Genomic DNA, 20,109 nt, shown 5'->3' with positions numbered 1-20,109 from the left:
AATCAGGACAAGCAGAAATATTCACACTCGGCTATGACATAACGTGGCATATGACATAATGCCAGTTCATTGATACCAAGGCTGAGGCAAAGCATCTGGAGGACGACAGGCCTCAGAGCCAGGCAGACCCAGAATGGACGGATAGTAGGTAGATGATTGGGTGATGGATGGATGGGTAGATGAGTGTGAGTGGACAGATGGAGCGCTAAAAGTAAAAGGTCCCTTGTCCTGGGGTCGAAGGTCATTAAACAGGGAGTCATGGGGGAGGTCTGGCTGGGTGAGATTCTGTTGTTTTCTGAATTAGGGAGAGGGTGGAACCCAGGAGCTGAGTAAACCCTTGAGAGGTTTATTCCTGAAAGTTGTCCTGATTCAGGAGGAAACTTGATGATGGGGTCACACGTAGGGTGTGGAAAGACACCAAGACTGCAGGAATAAGCCTCTGCCTGGCCATTCTGGAATCTAGGGAAGGAGAACCAGGGAGTACGAATGCTTCGGTGTTTCATCTGCCATCCAAGACAAAAAGTCCAACTGGGTAGGAAAAGCAGGTCATCTCTTTTAAACTTCCCAACAAGCCATGAGAGAACCTGCATCCCTTTCAGGTGGAGCTGCTGCCCTTTGGAGATACGATGCCATCCGCACTGTGCTCAGTGAGGGTGACCCAGGCAGATGGGGCTCTATCTTCCCAGGACCAGAGTTCAGGGGAGGACGATGAGAAAGTGCACACGTAGTAAGAAACTCTGTGACCAGACTATTGGTGCACACGCAGGTGATGCACCCAGCCGCAATGTGGAGAACCTGCAAGGCTCTCTTCAAGAAAGGACATGTGGACTGGGGCCTGAAAGATGCGAGAGCTTTACAAGGGGCACAGCCTGCAGGCCACGCAGGATCAAGGCCTCATGGACTCTGGCCTCATCTCCCACTACTCTTCCCCTTCCTCACTCCACCCCAGCCACGCGGGCCTGCTGCTGGTCCTCATACCTGCAAAGCTGTTCTCACCTTAGAGGCTGTGCCCTCCGCCCAGAGCTCTCTTTGCCCAGATATGCTTGTGGTTCCCTCCCTCACCTCCTTCAGGTCCGTGCCCAATGATCTCCTTCTGGATGCGGCCTTCCTTCTTAATTCTTCCTACCCAACCTCTAAATTGCTACCTCCTCCACTTCTGATCCCCTTACCCTGCCCTATTTTTCCAACCATTGATTTCTTCTTAAGCAATGTATGATTTATTTATTTTATCTCGTTTACTATTCATTGTCTCTCCCAGCTAGGATACAAGCTCCATGAGGGCAGGAGTTTGTGGTTTTGTTCATTGCAGTATCCCAGCATCTGGATCTGTGCCTGGCACACATTTAGCGCTCAAAACATTTGTTGGATGGGTAAGTGTGGATAGGTGGGTGGGTGGATGGATGGGTGGGTGGATGGATGGATGGGTGGGTAAGTGGATGAATGAATGGATGAGTGGGTGGGCGAATTAGTGGATAGGTGGGTGGATGCTGGATGGATGGATGGATGGATGGGTGGGTGGGTGAGTGGGTGGGTGAATGGCTGGGTGAGTGGATAGATGGATGGATAAATGGAGTGTATGGATGAAAGGGTGGATGGGTGAGTGGGTAGATGATATGATGGATAAATGGATGGGTAAATGGGTGGGTGGATGGATGGGTGGGCGGGTGGGTGTATGAGTTGGTGGATGGATGGATGGATGGGTAGATGAGTGGGTGAATTGGTGGATGAGTGTGGGTGGATGGCTGGCTGGGTGGATGAGTTGACAGATGAGTGAATGAGTGGATGTGTGGGTGGATGGGTGAGTGAGTGGATGAGTGAATGGGTGGATGGATGGATGGGTAGGTGGGTGAGTGGGTGGATGGATGGGTAGATGAGTGGGTGGATGGGTGGATGAGTGGGTGGATGGATGGATGGATGGATGAAGGTGTGGGCGGATAAATGGCTGGGTGGATGAGTAGGTAGATGGATGGATCAATGGATGAGTGGGTGGATGAGTGTGGGTGGAGGCTGGCTGGATAAGTGGATAGATGGGTGAATGAGTGGATGTGTGGGTGGATGGGTGAGTGAGTGTATGAGTGAATGGGTGAATGGATGGAAGGTAGGTGAGTGAGTGGGTGGGTGGATGGGCAGATGGGTGGGTGGATGGATGGATGGATGAATGGGTGGATGGGTGTGGGTGGATGAGTGTCTGGGTGGATGAGTAGGTGGATAGATGGAGAAGTGGATGAGTGGGTAGATGAGTAAGTGGGTGGATGAGTGAATGGGTGGATGAGCGAATGGGTGGATGAGTAGGTAGATGGATGGAGAAGTGGATGGGTGGATGAGTGGATGGGTGGATGAGTAGGTGGACAGATGGAGAAGTGGATGAGTGGGTGGATGAGTGAGTGGGTGGATGAGTGAATGGGTGGATAAGCAAATGGGTGGATGAGTAGGTGGATGGAGAAGCGGATGGGTGGATGAGTGGATGAGTGAGTGGGTAGATGAGTGAGTGGGTGGATGAGTGAATGGGTGGATGAGCAGATGGGTGGATAAGCAGATGGGTGGATGAGTGGATGGGTGGATGGGCGGATGGGTGGATGGGTGGATGGGCGGATGGGTGGATGGGCAGATGGGTGGATGAGTGAATGCGTGGATGAGTGAGTGGATAGATGTTTGGGTGGGTGAGTGGATGGATGGATGGCTGGCTGGGTGAATGACTAGCACAGTGAGAGAGAGAAGGCTCCAGGAGGGCTAACCAGCATGAGAAAGTCCTAGAGATGAGAGAGTCTTGCCATCCTTGAGGGATTGAATTAAGATGAGTGAGGCTGGCAGGGATGAGGCTGGAGAGGTAGGACGGCTGGATGATGGAGAGCCCTGAGGTGTGGCGGAGATTGTTAGCAGTTCAGTGGGTTTTCACCCATGGGCACACAGCTGCACCTCCTGCCACCCACACAGCAGGTGGGGCCTGAGGTCTGCATTCTGCAAGGAGCATGGATATGGGCTCTCTCCAGGCTTTCTATTTCCCGATCCACTGCTGAATACCACTGGTGATTGGGCCTTGGGAAGGGTGAATCTACTCACTGTGAAGAACACGGGTTTCAGAATCACTTCATTCAGCTTTTCAGGAGAAAAGCCACATGCCACTAACGAGCTCTTTGGCTTGAATGTGTTCTGACTTATGTGAGTGAGAAATACATCTCTGTGGTGTTTTAATCATTCTGCATTTTGGGGTCTATTTGTTACAGCAGATAGTATGCACTGATGAGTACTTCAAAATACAGTGCTGCCATAACTTGAAACCTAAAACACATAGCAGCGGCTTAGTGGACAGGCAGCAGGGAACATGGAAACAGATGTTGCAGAATGGAAAGCGGGAGACGCACGTCATGCAGGGGTGAAATGTTTGTTGGAGCTGGAGCCTACAATAGCGTGGAGGGCAGAGTGGGGAGACCTAGGCCTGTAGCTCCAGAGGAATATGGCTAAGTGAGCTGCAATCAAAATGGATGTTGGGCCGGGCGCAGTGACTCACGCCTGTAATCCCAGCACTTTGGGAGGCAGAGGCAAGCAGATCACGAGATCAAGAGATTGAGACCATCCTGGCCGACGTGGTGGAAACCCCACCTCTACTAAAAATACAAAAATTAGCTGGGTGTAATGGCACGTGCCTGCAGTCCCAGCTACTCAGGAGGCTGAGGCAGGAGAATCACTTGAACCCAGCGGAGGTTGCAGTGAGCCAAGATCGCGCCACTGCACTCCAGCCTGGGCAACACGGCGAGACTCTGTCTCAAAAGAAAAAAAGTATGTAGGTCATTCGTTTGGAGTGTAGTAAGGCATTGTGAGGCAGAGACACACTCAAGCAAAATGTAAATAGTGTGCAAATGGAAGAAAGGGAAATATGAAGAGTTTGAGGCCGTGCAGTGTTGGAAAAATGAACTTTAAGTGGATCTCAAATAGCAGGAAATAAAAATGAAAAGGTTTGGGCTGGGCGCGGTGGCTCACGCCTGTAATCTCAGCACTTTGGGAGGCTGAGGCAGGTGGATCACGAGGTCAGGAGTTCAGGACCAGCCTGGCCAAGATGGTGAGACCCTGTCTCTACTAAAAAATGCAAAAACTTAGCCGGGCGTGGTGGCACATGCCTATAATCCCAGCTACTCGAGAGGCTGAGGTGGAGAATTGCTTAAACCCAGGAGCCAGAGGTTGCAGTGAGATTGCACCACTGCACTCCAGCCTGGGTAACAGAGAGAGACTCCATCTCAAAAAGAAAAGAAAAAGCTCTCAGCTCTACAAAGGCCTCAGTCCCGCAGCAGCGATCAAATGAAGTGGGTGGTCTTGCCGCACGGAGATGTTCTGAAGGTCGGTATCAGTAAATAGAGAGACAGAGACAGCAAAGACAGAGACGTGTGAGATGAGGAACCAAAGAAATAAAGCTGCTGGAGGAAGATGGTAGGAAAGTACCTCGGGTGTGGTCACATGGAACTTACTGGAAGGAAAACTCCCTAAAATCTGGAGGGAATTGTATCGCCAAAGACACACCACAAGCCTGTGTTGTAGAACGAGCCTTGGGCCTCCACCCTTGGACAGACAGGAAGAGAGCTGCAAAAACCATGTGGTCCCCACCTCAGATGTCGCCAAGGAGAAAACTGGATGAGGAGGTGCCTCCCAGAAACCAGAGCTGGGAAATCCTCCATGAGTAGGACCCGGGGCTTCACGACACCGCCCCTCACATTCTGCCATCGCGGGGTGGGGGCTGCCAGGTATCCCTATTCCACCCTTCCCTAATGAGAGCGCTAACTGCCCCCAGCCAGTTCAGAGGGAGCAGGGACTGGATTTTACTTGGGGGTCGCTGGATGGTGCTGGAGAGCATGGCATGTTCCAGAAGGTGCAGGGCCACAGGCAGAGACGGCTGGGGTTTGGGGTCATCCCTCTGGGGGAAGGTGTGATAGAAGAAAGGACACACTGGTATCAGGTTGCCAGAAGGACAGACCGTTACTGAGACTCATAGTGAATCATTACATTTTCTGACCTCCCTGGATACACAGACTATTTCATAGTCTCCCCTTACAGTCAATTGTGAGCAGAGGTGAACTGAGGCTTCTAAGAGGGGGAGGGGGAGGGCCCCTCCCTAACCTCTGTTTTCCCTTCACTGGCTGGATACAGAAGGGGAACAAAACAGCTGGAGCCTGGGTCCCTGAATCACTGTGTGGAGGAAAGCTATCCACTGGCAAGAGACACCTGCTTCGCACCACAGTGAGGAAGACCCAGACTGAACTGCATCCCAGCGATGAAGCATTTCTCAGCCCGTTTGTCCCAGCAGCTAACAACACAGGCCATGGCCAGGGGTCTAGACTTGCTGCTGAGGCTCGACTAGAAGATTCTAAGCAGAGAAACAGTATGGTTGTATTTATTGTTTTAAAAGAATTATTGTGGCTGGGCCAGGTGTCACACCTGTAATGCCAACAGTTTGGGAGGCTGAAGGGGGAGGATCACTTGAGCCCAGGAATTGGAGACCAGCCTGGGTGACACAGCAAACCTCTGTTTGAAAAAAAAAAAAAAGAAGAGAAAAGAAAAAAATATATGACTGTGGCTGGGATGTGGAGAAAGGATGGGAGGGATGAAGGCTAGAGGTAGGAAGGCAGATTAGGAGGCCATGACAGGTGCTAGGTGAGAGACCGTGACATCCCGCACTACAGTCGGGGCAGTGAGGAGTGAGAAAATGGGTAGGTCTGAGAGCTGACAAGTGGCAGGGTCAGGACTTGAACCCGAGTCTGTCTGGGCAGAAGAGGGTGTGTTGAGGTGTGTGTGGTGTATTAGATGCACGGCCCCCAGACTCCATCTCCGCTGCTGCCGAGTCAGGCCAGAGTCCACCACCCTTGCTTGATCTTTTGGCCTGACTGCCCTCTCGCCCCCTGTGGTCTCCATGCAGCAGCCAGAGAGATCTTTCTAAAACCTCCATCACATCCTATCTCTCCTGCTCAAAAGTCCCCAATGCCCTCTTATTTACTGCATGAAGGATCAAACCCGGGGGGCCCAGTGCGGCCGCTGCATAGCCGCGTCGCTCCACCTCATCACGCTTTAGCTGCACTGACTTTGTTTAGGTTCTTCAAGTCTTTCAAGCTTATTCCTGACTCAGGGACTTTGCACACGTGTTTCCTTTACCTGAAACCTTCTTCTTCTACATAGTCTCCTAGTTTGATCTTCCTTGTCATTTAGGCCTGTTTTAGTTAAAGATGTGTTCAGCTGCTAGAAAAACCTACCTCACGGGGCGTTTCATTTATTTCATGCATCATGAAGTCTGGAGGATGAAGGTCCAGAGTTTGTGCAGTGGTGCAATGATGTCACCAAAGGCCTAGGCTTTTCTCATCTTCCCTCTGCAGCATCCTTGCCGTGTTGTTTTTTGTCCTCACACTTCTTGCCTCATGGTCACAAAATGGCTGCTGTGTCTCCAAGTATCACATCCATATTCCAGGCACTGCCTTCCCTGACCGCCCCATCTAACTCTGGCTCCCTAGGCACTCTATCCCATTACCCCAGCTTATTCTGCTCCCATATCACTACTTGGAAGTGTCCTACTAGTTTCCTTGCTTGCTGACGATCTCCTGTCACTGCAGCGAAAGCCCCACTAGGCAGGCGCTTTCATTTCCATCTTGTTCATTGCCAAATTGCCAAAGCAATTCCATTTCCATCTTGTTCCTTGCCAGGGCCCAGCCCCGGCACAGTATCTGGCACATAGGAAATGCTCAATAAATATCTGCAGACTGCATGAATAATAAAGTCCCCCAGCTGGCTTGGTGCCAGAGGCAGGACTCGAACCCAGGCCTCCCACCTCACGGGCTTGGATATTTCCCAGTGTATCCTGGGGCCTCCCTGCTGCTCTCTGTGAGGGACCCAGGCAGTCCTGAGCAGCAGCCAAATCCTCTGCAGTCTTCAGCCACAGGAACAAGGAGCCTGTGTTTTGAGGTCCAGTGGAGAGACAGAGAATCCCACCACCAGGGTTTAGGGGCACTCCCTGCTCACAGGTGAGCAGCATTTCCTCAGAGGCACGCTGGCTGGCAGGCCGGCCTTCCTAGACAGTGCAAAGCCCAAATTCAATAGCAGCCCTCGCCTGCCGGGAAAGAGCCTCCCTCTTCAAGGATCTTGCAGTCACCTGTGTAGGTGAAGCAGGGCTCAGCTCTAGGCCAGCACACCCCTAACTCCAATAAATGCACAGCCCAGGTGCCAAGATGTAGGGGAGCAGCCAAGTCCATCTAGAATTTAATAATCGGCCTTGGTTTTGGGCTTCATTGTATTTACTTTCGCAGTTACCTGCACATGACACAGGTGTTCCATTTAGGTGGCTGCATAGAGTTTCCTTTTTTAAATGAAATGCTTATTTTTTGAGAAGGAGTTTCGCTTTGTCTCCCAGGCTGGCGTACAGTGGCACAATCACAGCTCACTGCAGCCTCAACCTCCCAGACTCAGGCAATCCTCCTGCCTCAGCCTCCTGAATAGCTGGGACTACAGGCATGCACCACCACTCCCAGCTAATTTTTTGATACTTTGTAGAGACAGGGTCTCCTGATGGTGCCTGGGCTTGTCTTGAACTCCTGGCCTCAAGCGATCCTCCTGCCTCGGCCTCCCCAAGTGCTGGGATTACAGATGTGAGCCATCACGCCCTTTTAAATAAATATGTTTCAGTGTTCAAAGAGTGAACCCACTTAAAAACCCATTATTAAGAGTAAATGAAGGGTCCAGCATGATGGCAGGGCTCATTTCTAAGCAGAGAGAGGAGGCGCAGAAGCAGGGGCGGCTGTTCAGGGCCGCTGCAAGCTCACGATGTCACTGAGGCCAGAGCCCAGACCGCTTACTCCTCGTCCAGTGCTCGTCAGTCCTAAGATCAGAGATGCCTGAGCCAGCCTTGGGCCAGATGACCCGTGCAGCTGACCACCATCATACCATCCATGGCAACATGTTTGTGTGGACGGGCTGCCTTCCAGAAATGGCCTGTTCTGCTGAGGTCATGTTAGTTTCCAAGGGCAGGGAGGAGGGCGGTGCTGTGACAAGCTTCCACGCCTGCCCCGCTGGGTGCTCTGGTGCAAGCATACAAGTGACAAGTGGCAGCACTCATAGCCCTGGAAAGAGGACCCTCTGCACTTTCCACAGGAGCCCTGCCTGCACTGGAGAGTAAGGACAGCCGGGCCCCACAGCTGCACAGCCAGGAGGGAACCAGGCGCTGCTCACAAAATGCCTGCAGTTCTTTCTGCACGAGTGTTGCTTTTAGAATTTACTGCACAACTAAGCCTAGCACAAAGCAGGTGCTCTTAAGTATTAGCTGAAAGAAAGACTTTAGGCCGGGCGCGGTGGCTCACTTTGGGAGGCTGCGGCGGGTGGATCACAAGGTCAAGAGATTGAGACCATCCTGGTCAACATGGTGAAACCCTGTCTCTACTAAAAATACAAAAAATTAGCTGGGCATGGTGGCGCGTGCCTGTAATCCCAGCTACTCAGGAGGCTGAGGCAGGAGAATTGCCTGAACCCAGGAGGCGGAGGTTGCGGTGAGCTGAGATCGCGCCATTGCACTCCAGCCTGGGTAACAAGAGCAAAACTCCGTCTCAAAAAAAAAAAGAAAGAAAGACTTTTGAACGAAAAAAATGGAGAAACTACACTTTTTTTCATTAAAAGATGGTTAGCTGGGTGTTGTGGAGCACACCTGCAGTCCAGCCAACTCGGGAGGCTGAGGCGGGAGGATCCCAGGAGTTCTGGGCTGCAGTGTGCTATGCCAATCAGGTGTTCACACTAAGTTAGGCATCAAGATGGTGGCCTTCTGGGAGCAGGGGACCACCAGGTTGACTAAGAAGGAGTGAACCATCCCTGCTGGAAACGGAGCAGGTCAAAACTCCCATGCCGATCAGCAGTGGGATCAATCACACCTGTGAATAGCCACTGAACTCCAGCCTGGCCAACACAGTGAGACCCCATCTCTGAAAAAAGAGGGAAAAGAAAAAATGAAAAATTAAAATTAAAAACATGAAAAGGATAGCAGGGTGCAGTGGCTTACGCCTGTAATCCTGGCACTTTGGGAGGCCGAAAGGGGCAGATCACCTGAGGTCGGGAGTTCGAGACCAGCCTGGCCAAACATGGAGAAACCCCACCACTACTAAAAAATACAAAATTGGCGTGTCTTTACTAAAAATACAAAAACCTGGGCTTGGTGACGCATGCCTGTAATCCCAGCTACTTGGGAGGCTGAGGCCGGAGAATTGCTTCATCCCGGGAGGCGGAGGTTGCGGTGAGCCAAGATGGCGCCATTGCACTCCAGCCTGGGCAACAAGAACAAAACTCCGTCAAACAAACAAAAAGATGAAAAGAATAAATGTATCAGATCACACCCTCCTGAACTCATTGTGGTCCCTATAGCCGGAGGGTGTCAGAGAGCAGCTCAGTGCTTCTCCCACAACACACACTACCCTGTCTCAGCTGCCCCAGGGTGGGTGGAAACTCAATTTGGGCTTATTCCTAGGAGAGCAATTCCCCCACCAGACACCACTGAGAACGCTCCAGAACAGATAAGGATGGGAGTTTGCTAGGAGGATACATTTACCTGACAGGCATGCCCACTCTAGACAGCAGTCTCAGGCTGGGCCTCCCCTGCTCTCTCTGGCCCTGGGGTCCCCTCACAGTCTCTCAGGAGACTCCTACCCACCGTCACCTTCCTTTTTTTGAGAGTGTCTCACTCTCACTGAGGCTGAAGTGCAGTGGCACAATCTCAGCTTGCTGCAACCTCTGCCTCCCGGGTTCAAGCGATTCTTGTGTCTCAGCCTCCCGAGTAGCTGTGATTACAGACACATGTTACCACGCCCAGCTAATTTTTGTATTTCTAGTAGAGACGGGGTTTCACCACGTTGGCCAGGCCGGTCTCGAACTCCTGACCTCAAGTGGTTTGCCTGCCTCGGCCTCCCAAAAATGCTGAGATTACAGGCGTGAGCTGTCACACCCAGCCACCTTCCTCCTAACCCTCACCCACCCCCAGTGCCTGGCACAATCTCCTGTACAGAGGACCAAGCTGGAAGAAACCTTCCATAATTCAACTCCTTTTTAAAGGAGAGAAACGGAGGCCCTGAGGTGGGGGTGACAGGTTAGTTAGGGGCAGGTGGGACAGAGATCAAGGTGTCCTGAGCCTCAGTGCAGGACTCCTGGCACACGCCGCCCTGAACACGTGTGTTAGATCTGGGGGCCTTGAGCGGCAGGAAGAAAACAGGAAGCGCCAGCAGCCTGGCAGGGCAGTACGGAGGTGGCCGCCCTGGCCTCCCTGATGCATAGGCCCGAGGGGCGCCTGATGGCAACTCCAGGTTATGCCCAACCCAGGCTGCTGTAGACAGGTTCAAAAATGTGCCATGTCAACACAGCTCTGACTCCCGCCACCATGAGCTGCCAGGGAAAGTTCCAGAGTGATCTGGTTGGGGAGCCTGTGACTGGGTGAGGAGGGGGTGGGCCCAGGCAGGAGCTGACAGCGGTGGTGAATCTACTCCCTTCTACTGAACTTTCAAACAATAGAGACACAGGTGTGAGCACGACAGGGCCGTGCTGCTCCCCTCAGGATGGGGGTGCTGAGGGCTGGGAGACTGCTGGGACCTCTGTAGCCTCCTAATCTCATCTACTCCCAAGGGCTCGCTACGCTGAAACTCCTGGCTCCAAGTCACCTGCCCGAATGTCTCCACAGGACACGCCACCTCTGATGGCCACAGGGTCTCTCCTTACTTCTGGGCTGATGGTCTCACTCCGTCACTTTGCAGCGGGTTGAATGGTGACCCTCAAAGTGACATGCCCACATCCTAATCCCTAGAACCCATGAGTGCCACTATATTTGGAAAAATGGTCTCTGTAAACATACTTAGGTTAAGGATCTTTTATTATGATGATGATGATTTTGAGACAGGATCTCACTCTGTCGCCCAAGCTGGAGTGCAGTGGCGTGATCTCAGCTCACTGCAGACTCGACCTCCTGGGCTGAAGAGATCCTCCCGCCTCAGCCTCCCAAAGTGCTGGGATTACAGTCGTGAGCCACCGCCCCAGGTCAGGTTAAGGATCTGGAGATGAGGAGATCATCCTGGATCATCTAGGTGGCCCCTAAATCCAACCACAAGTGTCTTCAGACGAGGGAGACGGAGGGAGAGCTGATACCAAGAAGGACCACGTGAAACCAAGAGGCAGAGCCTGGCACGATGAGGCCACGGGTCCAGGCAGGCCGCAGCCACAACATGTGGGAGAGGCAGGGAGCATCTCCCCAGAGGCTCTTGGGAGCATGGCCCTGCCAGCACCCTGTTTTCATTCCTCCAAACAAATGCTTGCTGTTTGAAGCTACCCCATTTGTGATTGTTTGCTGCGATGGCCACAGGAAGCTAAGACACACCTGTCGTCCCCCCACCCCCAATCCTGGGAAGCAAATCCGAAGTTCTTCCCAGGCCCCCTGCACTGTTCCCCCTCCCGGGCATCCTTCTTATCTCTCTTCCCTCGTATTATCTTCCTTCTTCTGACTCCGCCTTCCCAGGCCAAGTAAGCCCAGGAGGCCTGGGGACCTGTGTCCTCTCTTCTCCATCAATTCCTACCTTCTCAGGCATTTTTTCCCAATTCTAACCCCAAACCACGAAGTGAGATGCAGCCTTAAAAGGCAGCTTCTTTCTCCATCCAGAAGAGTAGAGGTGCCTTGGGCCCAGGCAGGGAGGTGAAGGCTGGTGCGTAAGGTATTCAGTCCTGGCTCTGCTGCCAGCTTGCTGTGGGGCCCCAGGGTCATCATAGGACCTCCCCAGGCTTTGCTGGGTTTCCCCTGCGGAAATGAGAAGAGTCGCACCAGATCCCTTTCAGAGGCCCCTCCGAGCTGCAGTGCTCTCTCTAAAGAATTGGAGAGGCCGGGCGCGGTGGCTCATGCCTATAATCCCTGCACTTTGGGAGGCCAAGACAGGTGGATTACAAGGTCAAGAGATCGAGACCATCCTGGTCAACGTGGTGAAACCCCGTCTCTACTAAAAATACAAGAAATTAGCTGGGCATGGTGGTGCGTGCCTGTAATCCCAGCTACTCAGGAGGCTGAGGCAGGAGAATTGCCTGAACCCAGGAGGCGGAGGTTGCGGTGAGCCGAGATCACGCCATTGCACTCCAGCCTGGGTAACAAGAACGAAACTGCGTCTCAAAAAAAAAAGAATTGGAGAGAAGTTTCTAGGAGTCCATGGGTTTCAGGGTCTGCAAGATAAGCTCCAGGTGCAAAATTCCAGAGAACCTGTAAGAGTTAGTATGAAGCAAAAGAATGCTAGCCGGGCACGGTGGTTCACGCGTGTAATCCCAGCACTTTGGGAGGCCGAGGTGAGTGGATCACTGGAGGTTGGGAGCTTGAGACCAGCCGACCAACATGGAGAAACCCTGTCTGTACCGAAAATACAAAAAAAAAGAAGCCGGGCATGGGGGCACATGCCTGTAATCCCAGCTACTCGGGAGGCTGAGGCAGGAGAATCGCTTGAACCTGGGAGGCGGAGGTTGCGATGAGCTGAGATCACACCACTGCACTCCTGCCTGGGCAACAAGAGCGAAACTCCATCTCAAAAAATATATATAATGATAATAACTTCACTTCTTTTTAACTTCACCTTTTTTTACTTTTTTTTTTTTTTTGAGACAGAGTCTAGCTCTGTCGCCCAGGCTGGAGTGCAGTGGCATGATCTCAGCTTAGTGTAAGCTCCACTTCTTGGGTTCAAGCGATTCTCCTACCTCAGCCTCCCGAGTAGCTAGGATTACAGGTGCCTGCCACCACGCTCAGCTAATTTTTGTATTTTTAGTAGAGATGTGGTTTCACTGTGTTGGCCAGGCTGGTCTTGAACTCCTGACCTCGTGATCTGCCCGCCTTGGACTCCCAAAGTGTTGGGATTACAGGCGTGAGCCACTGCCCCAGGCCACCTCTTTATACCTTTTTTTTTTTTGAGACAGAATCTTGCTCTGTCACCAGGCACCAGGCACCAGGCTGGAGTGCAGGGGCTCAAGCTTGGCTCACCGCAACCTCCGCCTCCTGGGTTCAAGCAATGCTCCTGCCTCAGCCTCCCGAGTAGCTGGGACTACAGGCACGCACCATGACGCCCAGCTAATTTTTGTATTTTTTAGTACAGACAGGGTTTCACCATGTTAGCCAGGATGGTCTCGATCTATTGACCTCGTGATCTGCCCTCCTCAGTCTCCCAAAGTGCTGGGATTACAGGTGTGAGCCACTGCACCTGGCCCTCTTTTTACTTTTTAAGTGTGGCTACTGGAAAATGTTAAAGGACCTTCATTGGTGACACAGTGTCTATCCTGCAGCTCTCTGCAGTAGTCTCCCTCAACTCTGTCCTGCTTGTGCCAGGGCCCCTGGCATGTGCTCTGTGGAAATGGTGTGTGGCAGATGCTGCCCAGATGTGTCCAGAACCTGCTATTTGTTGGTCTGGCCTGGGGAAGGAGACCAGCAAGGGGCCAGAGGGTTCGGCTTAAGTGATATCCAGGTGAGCCCGGGGGTTTCCATGGCTGGGACAGATTTTGCTCTCATGGTCAATTTCTTCTTTAAATTTAGGTGAAATCCACACAATGTACAATTAACCATTAAAGAGTGAATTCAGTGGCATTTGGTGCATCCACAATGTCGCACAGCCATCGCCTCTATCTACTCCCAAAACATTCTCACACCCCAAAGAAACCTCACTTGCGTCAGAAGCCATCCCCATTTTCCCTCCTGCCCCCAGCCCCTGGTGGTCACTCAGCTGGTTTCTGTCTCTGTGGATGTGCCTGTTCTGGACATTTCGACGTAGCTGGAATCATACACTACTTTCCTCTTGTGTCTGGTGTCTTTCACTTGAAACAATGTTCTCCAGGTGCCTCCCCGAGGTCCATGGACCAGGCACCACTCCCCTTTGGCTGAATCGCATTGCATCAGGTGGCTGCACCTCACTCCTACATACATACATACTCCTTGCGTGTATCCTTCTGTTCATGGACGCCTGGGTGCTGTCTCAGCCCCTGCCTGAGGCCAGATTCCACTTCTTGTGATAGCTGGCCCTGCCCATTCTTCTTGCAATCCCTAGGAATTCCTCATCCTACTGGGGTTCCCTTGTTTCTACAGCCATCACCTAGGGTGGGACAGGATTGAATGTAGCGTCAGACCCTCACTTCCATCCCCTTCCAGCCGGAGTCAGTAATGTAGTTGGCCCCAGCTCATACTCTGTGTGCTCCACCCTCTGTTCATGTCCTAGACCTCGGCTGCCAGGGAAGCTGCTGCCCTTCAGACCCCTCGAGCATGCTCCTCCATCAGCCTGCTGCCCCCAACCTGGGGACAAGGAGCAGTGTCCTCGCCCTGTGATGTCCTTGTCTCAAGTCAACCTCTTATCTTCAGCTCCCGCTCAGTCTCACAGCTTCTCTCAGAAGAGGCACAGGTGGAGTGAGACAAGCCTGTCTTCATTTTGAGGCCTTGATCCTATTGGGAAAGCGGGTGCTACGGGCTGCATTGTGCTCCCCTAGAATTCCTATGTTAAGGACCTAACCCCCAGGACCTCGGAATGGGTCTGTATTTGGAAATGGGGCTTTTAAGAGGCAATGAAGGTGCAATGAGGCCATAGGTGGCATCTTAATCTGACAGAAATGGTGTGCTTATAAGGAGGGGCCTGTCTCTGCTCAGCTATGATGCTCACTAGAGCCTCCACACCTGGCCTCTCCCTGTGGCTTGGGTGGGCTTCCTCAGCATAAGACTTCAGACTTCCATCACAGCACAGGGAGCTCCAGTGACAGAGCCTCTTTGGCCTTTTAGGAGCCAACCTTAAAAAGCACTCAGCATCTCTTCCTCTATATCCTACTGACTGAAGCTGTCGTAGGCCCATTCACATTCCCTGGGAGGGGACTCAGGCACAGTCACGGTATGTGTCAAAACTAAGAACCAACATCGGCAGTTACTATTAACTGAACTCAAGACTCCATTCAGATTTCACCTATTTTTTGTTGTTGTTGTTTTGTTTTTGTTTTTGAGATGGAGTCTCACTCCTTCACCCAGGCTGGAGTGCAGTAGCACAATCTCAGCTCACTGCAACCTCTGTTTCCCAGGCTCAAGTGATTCTCCTGCCTCAGCCTCCCGAGTAGCTGGGACTACAGGCACGTGCCACCACGCCACAGTTTTTTCTTTCTCTCTTTCTCTCTTTTCTTTTCTCTTCCCTTCCTCTCTCCCTTCCTTCTTTCTCTCTCTCTTTTCTTTCTTTCTTTCCTTCCTTCTTTCTTTTTTTCTTTCTTTCTTTTTCTTTCGTATTTTTATTAGGGACAGGGTTTCACCATGCTGGAAGGCTGGCCTCGAACTCCTGACCTTGTGATCTGCCCGCCTCAGCCTCCCAAAGTGCCGGGATTACAGGTATGAGCCACTACACTCAACCTGGATTTCACCTGTTTTTCCACAAACATCCTCTGTCTGTCCCAGGAGCCAATCCAGGCTACTATATTGCATTTAGTGAGATACCACTTTTAAATTTATCAGATTTGCAAAAAGAAAACACTTGCTAACAGACCATGCTGGCGCAACTGTGGGAAAACAGGCGGTGTAATATACTGCTAGAGGGAGTGGAGACCAGTTTGGGAACATTTATCAAAACAACAAGTGCTTACACTCTTTGACCCAGCAAGTTCTCTTCAGGAAACTATCCCAGTTTTATTTGCACATGGGCACCAGGATTTTATTGCAGCACGCTTTGAAATAGTAAAAGACTGTCTGGAGACTGGCTGATGAAATTATGGCACATCCAAACAATGGACTATCACGTACTGCTAAAACAAATCAGATATGCACTGATGCAGAGTGATCTCCGAGATACAATTACGCAGAAAAACCAAAAACAAACAAGTGGAGCAACGTGTATAAGATGCATGCTTTGGGCCAAAGAAAAAATTTGTTAACATATGTCTACCTTGTATCTGCAGAGGATCCATAACAAAGGTACCAGTGATAGCCTGCAGAGGGTGTGGACAGAGATGGAAAGACCCAGGTTACAGGATAATGGGCATAAATACCCTTATTTTCACTGTATATTGTTCTGTAATTTGAATTTTATAACATGAATATAGTACCCATTCAGACTTAAAAATCTACTTTTCTTTCTTTTTTTTTTAGACGGAGTTTCACGCTGGAGTGCCATAGTGTGATCTTGGCTCACTGCAACCTCCACCTCCCGCATTAAAGTGATTCTCCTGCTTCAGTCTCCCGAGTAGCTGGGATTACAGGCATGCGCCACCACGCCCGGCTAATTTTGTACTTTTAGTAGAGACAGGGTTTCTCCATGTTGGTCAGGCTAGTCTCAAACTCCCAACCTCAGGTGATCTGCCCACCTTGGCCTCTCATACTGGTGGGATTACAGGTGTGAGTCACTGTGCCTGGCCAAAATTCTACTTTTAAAATGCTCATTTTGATGCTTATAATGGTAAATTCAAAGCTTTATATAGGACTGTTTCACTTAAGATATTGTTTTGGAAGATTTGCCTTTCCCTGAATGCTACTACATGCTATGAGGAATAAAAATAGGGTTAGTTTCTACTCCTCAACAAAGCCCTACAAGATAGGTGCTGTGTGAACGGCATCTGTTTTCTCCCCTACACATGCCTTTTTTTTCTTTTTTGAGACGAAATCTCGCTCTGTCACCCAGGCTGGAGTGCAGTGGTGCAATCTCAGCTCACTGCAACCTCCGCCTCCTGGGTTCAAGTGATTCTCCTGACTCAGCCTCCCGAGTATCTGGGAATACAGGGGCGTGCCACCACACCCGGCTAATTTTTCAGTAGAGACGGGTTTTCACAGTGTTAGCCGGGATGGTCTTGATTTCCTGACCTTGTGATCCACCTGCCTTGGCCTCCCAAAGTGCTGAAATTACAGGCCTGAGCCACTGTGTCCCGCCTACACCTGCCTTCCTATACTCTCCATGCTCAGGGCTGGAAGCCAAAGAACTACATTTCCCAGAACTCCCTTGTCATCTGATTCAGCCAGTGGGAGGTACTGGTGGGAGTTTGGACCACACGAGGAGGGCAGAAGCCATTCCACTCTCTGGCTTCTGGTGGCACCCCAGGCCACAGTGGTGGTTCCAGTTGTGTCAGTAGCACCAGGCAGCAAGTGCAGCTCAGGCTCCTGCTCAGCAGCTGACGAATCAGTTTCTGGAAACAAATTTTCCTTTTGCTCCTCCAGCTTTGTGGGGGGTCATAGTAGCTACCTCCAGCTACTAGGCTTTGGGTGCCCTTATTCTCCTTTGCTTCGCATGCCCTTCCAACACCTTTGTAAACAATACCCTGTATTAAATTCCTTCTGGGTAAAGTAGCTTGGTCGGTTTTCCTCTAATTACACACTAGCTAATATAGATAAAATTTCTCATAGTTTACAGGTGAGAAACTGAAATTCAAATAGAGAAAATGACTTAGGGGCCGGGTGCGGTGGCTCACGCATGTAATCCCAGCACTTTGGGAGGCCAATGTGGGCGGATCATGAGATCAGGAGTTAGAGACCAGCCTGGCCAACATGGTGAAACCCCGTCTCTAAAAAAAAAAGAAGAGAAAGTGACTTAACCAAAGGCAAGTTAAGTACCATTCCTGTCTCATCATGCTCCAGCCACCTTGGTCCTAACCTTACTGGAACACCCCAGGCCCATCTGCACTGCAAAACCATTGCATTAATTCCCTCTGTACAGAACATTCTGTCTTCAGCCCTTCATATGCACACTCTTTTAAGTCTCACTCAAATGTTACCTTTTGAGACAGTCGAAGTTTTTTTTTTTTCCTTTTTTTTTTTTTTTTGGAGACGGAGTTTCACTCTTGTTACCCAGGCTGGAGTGCAATGGCGCAATCTCGGCTCACCGCAACCTCCGCCTCCCGGGTTCAGGCAATTCTCCTGCCTCAGCCTCCTGAGTAGCTGGGATTACAGGCACGCGCCACCATGCCCAGCTAATTTTCTGTATTTTTAGTAGAGACGGGGTTTCACCATGTTGACCAGGATGGTCTTGATCTCTTGACCTCATGATCCACCCGCCTCGGCCTCCCAAAGTGCTGGGATTACAGGCGTGAGCCATCGTGCCCGGCCCCCCACCTTTTTTTTTTTTTCTCTTTTAGAGACAGGGTCTCACTCTGTCCGTCAGGCTGGACTGCATTAGTACAGTCATAGCTTGCTGCATCCTCTCACCTTAGCCTCCCCAGTAGCTAGGACTAACAGGCACATGCCACCATACTTTGTTAATTTTTAAATTTTTTGTAGAGACAAGTTCTCCCTTATGTTGCCCAGGTTGGCCTCAAGCCATCCTCCTTCCTCAGCCTCCTAAAGTGCTGGGGTTATAGGTGTGAGCCATTGTGCCCAGCATTCAAATGTTACCTTTTTAGAGACCTTCTCTTACTACCTATGATCTCCAAGTCACTCCATTACATTATCCTGCTTTTTTTCTTCTTGATACTACTCTCTGAAAATATTTACTTAGCTGTGTATCCCATCAGAATGTAAACCCCCTTGAGAGCCAGCAACAGTTTGTCTTAGTAAACACTGTATCTCTGTGCCCAAAAGAATACCTGCAGAGTATGCCTTCAACAACGATTTGTTATAAGAATGAGTGAATGAAAAGTGTAGTAAGAGAAGGAGCAGATTACTTTGAGCACCAGCTAGGACATGCCCTTCCACTGGCTACCTTCGTACAGCAGGACAGAGGGCTCACGGGAGTCTCCACTGCATGACAGCCCCCAGGAACTGATTCCCACCACTCAGGCTGTGCCCTTGGGAGGTGCTCAGCTAATACACACTGAGTCAATGAGGCTATGATCCTTCCAGACAACCTCTGTGCATTCACCGTAACCAGGAGGCAACATTGTGAGGATCTTAGCCCAAGCTGGCAGACTGGAAGCAGATGGCCATACAGAAGTTAAGGGGAGAGCAAAAGCTGGAGAAATGGGAGGGTCATTAGGGCCACAGTTGTTTGCGCATTTACACTGACTGTGCACTAGACCTGCCTCCAGTGCTTCTTGAGAGGCACATGGCAGAGTGTAATCCCTGTAACTGGTCAGTCTGGACTCAAATCCCAGCACCTTTCCCGGCTGACAATGTGAGCAAGTCACTCAAGTCCTCTGTAAGTTGATATATCCTCATTTCAAAAATGAGATTGTTGATAATAACAGTATCACATTTTTATTAGACAATCTCACTCTATTGTTCAGTCTGGAGTGTAGTGACGTGATCTTGGCTCACTGCAACCTCCACCTCCTGGGTTCAAGTGATTCTTCTGCCTAAGCCTCCTGAGTAGCCTGGATTACAGGCGCACGCCACCATGCCCAGCTAATTTTTGTGTTTTTAGTAGAGATGAGGTTTCACCATGTTGGCCAGGTTGGTCTTGAACTCCTGGCCTCAGGTGATCCACCTGCCTCGGCCTCCCAAAGTGCTGGGATTACAGGCGTGAGCCACTGTACCCGGCCAACAGTATCACTTTCTTTTTTTTTTTTTTTGAGACAGAGTTTTGCTCTCGTTACCCAGGCTGGAGTGCAATGGCTCGATCTCAGATCACCGCAACCTCCGCCTCCTGGGTTCAAGCAATTCTCCTGCCTCAGCCTCCTGAGTAACCGAGACTACAGGCGTGCGCCACCATGCCCAGCTAATTTTTGTATTTTTAGTACAGACGGGGTTTCACCATGTTGACCAGGATGGTCTCGATCTCTTGACCTCGTGATCCACCCGCCTCGGCCTCCCAAAGTGCTGGGATTAAAGGCGTGAGCCACCGCGCCCGGCCAGTATCACTTTCATAGCGTTGTTGTGAAGATCAAGATGTAGATCACTCAAAATATAGAACAGCATTTGGCACTACATAATAATCAGTTGTTACTGTTACCTTGCGCTGTTTTTCTAAGTTCCATATATGTATCACCTCAGGAAATACAGCAATTCTCTGACAGGAGGTACCATAATAATATCATTCCATGATACAAACCAGGCAGCTGAGAAACAGAAGTTACACAAGCAGCCCCTGAGACAGAAGTGCGTTCTGGAATCCCTAGTGTACCCTCTGAATCACCACACTGATCCAGAGAAAAGACAGTCATATCTGCAGGCAGGGTCATACCGTGGAATTGTCCAGAGATCTCCAGCATGGGCTACACTGACACTTG

This window comes from Aotus nancymaae, unplaced genomic scaffold (assembly GCF_030222135.1).
Source record: "Aotus nancymaae isolate 86718 unplaced genomic scaffold, 86718_ANA_hifiasm-v0.15.2.pri h1tg000018l, whole genome shotgun sequence".
Lineage (NCBI taxonomy): Eukaryota > Metazoa > Chordata > Mammalia > Primates > Aotidae > Aotus > Aotus nancymaae.
This window is presented reverse-complemented; position numbering follows the sequence as displayed.